General features: G+C 37.6%; 1 protein-coding gene across 1 annotated transcript in view; it reads left to right on the forward strand.

Moving 5' to 3' along the window:
* The window catches only part of epm2a (EPM2A glucan phosphatase, laforin), a 32,748-nt gene that overhangs the window by 20,730 nt on the left and 6,335 nt on the right, over window positions 1–5,683 (forward strand). The window lies entirely within an intron of this gene.

Below are 5,683 nucleotides of genomic sequence, written 5' to 3' on the forward strand. Positions count from 1 at the left end.
CTTTTGTGGACATATCTTGCACGACAGCACTACAAAAACAACAAAGTGAAAAATTGCCTTATATAGTGGTTGTCTCATTGTTTAAAAAAAAAAAAAAAACCCTGGCTTTTACCACTTGTTACGCAGCTCGAGTTCCTGAAGGAAAACACAATACTTACACCCGCCATGTTCTTTGACGTAAAAACATACCTGGGGGCACTTTTTCGCAAGACACGAAATACATACCAATAAGTACATCTCACTGCAGCCCCCAGGTACGTTTTTGCCATGAGACTAGGTAGTTCTTTGAATATAAATTCAGTCGTCATCTGCGTGCAAATGATTCTGGGATAGGGTAGGGTGCGAAGTGTCCATCAGATGTACACTTCATTTTCCTGGGAAACGGAGGATGCATTTGAAGTCGCTTTTCGAATTCAAATCGCTTTCGTGATGACGCAATCGGCCTTGGAATGCGGTCTTCAGAGGGCACATCCTGAATTGGGACAGCTTACGTAGTGGCGCTGTGACGCAATCACACTTCAAATGAGGTCTTCGAAGTGTGCGCCCTTAACTTTGGGACACAGCTTACGTCTGGATGTGATTCAGAGGGGTGATCAAAACATACAGTGGAGATCAAAATTAGAGAACAATTTACTGTATGAACACTTGATTTTTTTTCCAGAAATAATGTAATCTTCATCATTCAGAATATAACGGAATTTTAGTTGTGGCTATGCCATGTTAGTAGAACAGTGTTTTACAAAGTAACCAAGGCACTTCAACAAAAACCCTTTATTTTGCGGAAAACGAAGTAATCAAAATTAGAGAACAGCAATGATTGTAGCACGAAGAAAGATTACGAGTAAAATTTCTGAAGGTTACAGCAAAATTAGTAGGAAGTGTAGAGGCCCCTGCTTTGAATGACTTCAGCACATCTGTGGCCACAGTACATCACTAGTCTCTCACACTGCTCTGGTGTGATCATGGTCCACTCTTCTTCCAACCTCTTCTGCAGCTCATTGACTGTAGTGGGCTTCTTAGCCATAACTTTGTCACCAAGGATTTTCCAAAGATTTTCAATCGGGTTTAGATCTCTGGGCCCGGCCCCAAAACATCCCCCAAACCATGACACATCCTCCTCCACCTTTCACTGACCTCTTTACGCACTTGTGCTTCAGTCTTTCCTCAGTTTGACGACAAACATGATGTTTCCCATCAGACCCAAATAAATAAAACTTGCTTTCATCACTAAAGTGCACTTTGGACCAGTTCTCCTCTCTCCACACAACATGCTTCTCAAAGGTTAGTCTAGCCTTTTGGTTTTTTTCTCTGCTGAAGAGAGGCATGGTCACTGCAGAATGCATTTTCAGTCCGACTTCTCTTAAAGGTGCACTATGTAAGATTGACAGCTAGTGGTTGAAATGGGTAATGCAGTCCAAATTCAAAATATTCTCCCGCTTCCTCCTACTCAGACTCGCCGCTCACGCGAGTTTGCCAGATTGAGGACATGAGACGAGCCTTGCACTTTAATTAGATTAGTTTTAATGTTCCTCTGCTCATAGAGCATTGTGCAGTATGTAATATTGCCAGCTAGCTGTTGAAATGGGTACTGCAATTCCGACCTGGAATCTGCCCGAAACGCACATTTCAGAGTAGAATTACTGGCTATAGCATTATTTTCCAGAGAAACAGCTATGTAAACAACGTTTCCTAAATATCTACAAACATATTATGTTATGGAGAGAGCTGCTTCTCCCGCTTCCTCCTACTCAGACTCGCCGCTCACGCAAGTTTGCCAGATTGAGGACATGAGACGAGCCTTGCACTTTAATTTGATGAGTTTTAATGTTCCTCTGCTCATAGAGCATTGTGCAGTATGTAATATTGCCAGCTAGCTGTTGAAATGGGTACTGCAATTCCGACCTGGAATCTGCCCGAAACGCACATTTCAGAGTAGAATTACTGGCTATAGCATTATTTTCCAGAGAAACAGCTATGTAAACAACGTTTCCTAAATATCTACAAACATATTATGTTATTTTTTGACTTAAGAAGAGTCAAAAACTTACATACAGCAGCTTTAAACGTTGAGACAGATCCTTACCCTGTTCAGTGCTGAACTGGAAAGCAATTCCAGCTGCTGTGTTGAACCGATTCCGCATTGAGAGTCTCCGCATTATCCTCTACCCTTGTGCATTTGTCTTTTGTGGCCGACCAGCCTTTTTGGGACACTTGAATGAGTCAGTAACACTGTAAAGATGTAATATTCGAGAACTCACAGATTTAAAATGACCAGCTTCTCACGCAATGACTAAAAATGATCATCCCTTTGGCCTTCATCTGGACAACCTCCTGTCGGAGGGTTTCAGTCACTTTGGAACGGCTGACCATCTTGCAAAGTCAGTAAATACTGGAAAGTTAGGCTGCCAGTTACTGTAAATTGGGTTTGTCAGATAATTAAGGAAATTAGCACCAGGTGCCAGATTAATACCAATACCTCTGAGGTATCTGTAAGTGTTCTCTAATTTTAATCAGTGTTCTTTGACAAATATCTTATTTGTTTTTTATACAGAGATTCAGTACTCTTTTAGAAGATGTGTAATAGCACCTCCTACCGTATAACAGTGAAAACATGGAAAGTCGGAGTATTCCGTCAATCGCAGGGAAAGAGTTAAAGATATCTCAAACTTTGTGGCTCATAAAGGCTGTTACTTATCTAAGAGATGCGAAGAGAAGAGATTTTCTCTCAGCAGATGATAAAATTACGTCTGTTTGCCTGTGCAGAATTTTCAAATCCGATTGTAATGTCAGGTGCACTAAAATATTTGAAGTTTGAAAATGGTTTTACATTGATTTTACATTGATTAGAAACCACATAGTAACCAACAAAAACCCTATTAACCTAGCAGCCAAAGATCCCTCCTAATTCAGAAACACAAGCAGACACACAAGTCCTATTAAAAAGGAAAACTTCTGAATCAGAGTAAAGTGTCTCAGCGAACAACAGATTAAAGATAAATTCAACTTAACTTGAAACATTTGCCAACTCTTAAATCTACAGATAGTAACATCTAATTACCCAGAAGCATTTGATTTTCTTTTCTTTTTCCCTCCCTTTTTAATTGTGTGTGTGGTTTCAACAGTGCTCTGTAATTCGCTCAATGACTCTAAATCTCTCAACTCCTTTGGCAATGAGCTCTAAGTGCTTGTTTCGTTTGACCTCTGACCTTGTTCTAACGGCAAAATTTGAAAGTGGAGGTGGATAAAAAAGTCTGGGTCATTGAGTCTGGTGTAGGGGAATCCATTAGAGTAATGGCAGATTTACAGAGTCAGAGGCTGGTGTAAGTCCAAGAGGGCAGAGATGTTATGTCTTCTTAAGACAGAATGCACAGTCATCTCAATAAAGAGTACAAATTGTGGAAAACACAGAAAGACTAATCAGGTGAGTGTCAGTGTCAGTACTTCCCAAAAGGAAAAGTTCACCCAAAAAACATTTACTCACCTTTGTGTCCCAAACCTGTATGGCTTTCTCTGCTCTGTTTAAACACAAAAGATGTTTAGCAGAATATCCAAACTTTTCTTTTAGTCATTTAAGAGCTTTAAGTGAGGAACAGACCAAATTGAAGTTGTTGTTTACTGAAAATTTTGTTCTTTGCCATTAATTTGATTACTGCGGTAGTCATATATTTCCTGGAGCCCTTTCTGACCTTAAAGAGCTTGACTGACTTTGATAGTGAAAGTCGGACTGTACATGTTATGCAGATTTGAAATCACAATTAGTAAATGGCGATTTTTTTATTCAGTTATTGCTGGGTAGTCTGATTTAATTGATCTCTCAAGCCTGCATATTCTTTCAAAAATTAAACACACATTCTTTCAAAAATTTGCATATGCTGTCAAAAATGATAAATTAAACAGAAATGGATGTTTGATGTCTGAAATGAGATTCAGGTGCTGGTCAATTGAAATCACAATAGTGGGCACTTAATTGCATGTTAATTGCAGTTAAATAAAAATTTATTGAGCTTAAAAAATATATTAAAAGCTATTAGCTGAAATTTTTGAGTGGTTTTTGATCCACTTACATCTTGACATGTAATATGTTATTAATATGTAAACTTAAATACATTTATATATAATTGGTGTTAAAAACCTGTATAGTATGTCATATATTTAAATATATTTGTAATTACACATTTGTAATAGTTGCAATTTAGTACATATAGGCCCGGTTTCACAAACGAGGCTTAGCTTAAGCCAGGACTAGGCCTTAGTTAAATTAAGATATTTAAGCAACTTTTACAAAAATGGTTTAGAAGAAAACATTATAGGTGTGCATCTTCCCATAGGAAAGAAATCAAAAGTGAGATCTCTTTAACATCTCAAATATTTCTCCTAGACTGAAATGATGTTACTTTAAGATTGAATGGAGATTTTTGCTTGATTCTCCTGCTTCTCAAACTTGTCTCATGAGACAAAAACTCTAGCAATCTCACAATGGTCTCCTTTGAAGCTTTAGAAGAACATCACACACTTTGCTCAGATTTTTCTCCTTAGATAGAGACTCTGGATCTCTCTCATCTGTCTCCTCAAAAGATTAGATTAGAGATCTCAACAACATCTCACACTGTGCTTAGATTTTTTCTCTTTAGCTAAATAATCTGGGGGTCTCATATTTGTCTCCTGTGAAGCTTTAGAAGAGATCTCAACAAAATCACACACTGTGCTCAGATATTTCTCCTTAGCTAGAGACTCTGGATCTCTCACATTTGTCTACTGTGAAGCTTTAGAGGAGATCTCAACAACTTTACAAAGTGCGCATCAAGTCAAGTACTTGAAAGGCACTAATAAAGGGGGGGGGGGTCATAAATTTAGAGTTAAAGGCTATATTGAGAGAGAAATTATGCAGAAATAAGGATAAAGTTACTTTTTATAGGACAATGTTGATGTACTTAGGCACATAATTTGTTGTTGGAAATAGTAATGTACCGGATGCCTTAATCAAAACTGATTTACAGAAAATTTAACCCTGGAGCTTTCTTTGCTGAAAGGCACATAAATGGCTTATGACTCAGTCTTGATTATTAATTGACTAATTTGATTATTAATACATATTATATGGTAGAAATGTCTGAGCTCATATTGAGGCATTTGTCTTGGTGCACACTTTGTAAAGTTATTGAGATCACTTCTGAAATTTAGAGGAGACAAATGTGAGAGCTCTCGAGTCTTTAGTGTAGGAGAAAAATCTGAGCACAGTGTGTGATGTTGTTGAGATCTCTTCTAAACTTTTGAGGAGACAAATGTGAGAGATCCAGAGTTACTAGTTTAGGATAAATATCCGAGCACAGTGTGTGATGTCGTTGAGATCTCTTTTAAAGCTTTAAAGGAGACCATTGTGAGAGTGTTAGAGTTTTTGTCTCAGGAGACAAGTTTGAGAAGCAGGAGACTCAAGCAAAAGTTTCCATTCAATCTTAAGGTAACCTCATTTCTGTCTAGGAGAAATATTTGAAATGTTAAAGAGATCTCTTTTTTATTTTATTTTTCTTCCCTCTGGTTAGCTTCAATGTCATTTATCTACACCATTTCAATCAAAGACAATACATGCATTGTCTTCATAAAACAACTTCAAATATGACAGTGTTTTATTGCACAATGATTTAACAGAGGAAACCATAACCTATATTTACATACATGCAAAAAT

Source organism: Sinocyclocheilus rhinocerous, unplaced genomic scaffold, assembly GCF_001515625.1.
Source record: "Sinocyclocheilus rhinocerous isolate Xijiao unplaced genomic scaffold, SAMN03320098_v1.1 scaffold843, whole genome shotgun sequence".
Taxonomy (NCBI): Eukaryota; Metazoa; Chordata; class Actinopteri; order Cypriniformes; family Cyprinidae; genus Sinocyclocheilus; species Sinocyclocheilus rhinocerous.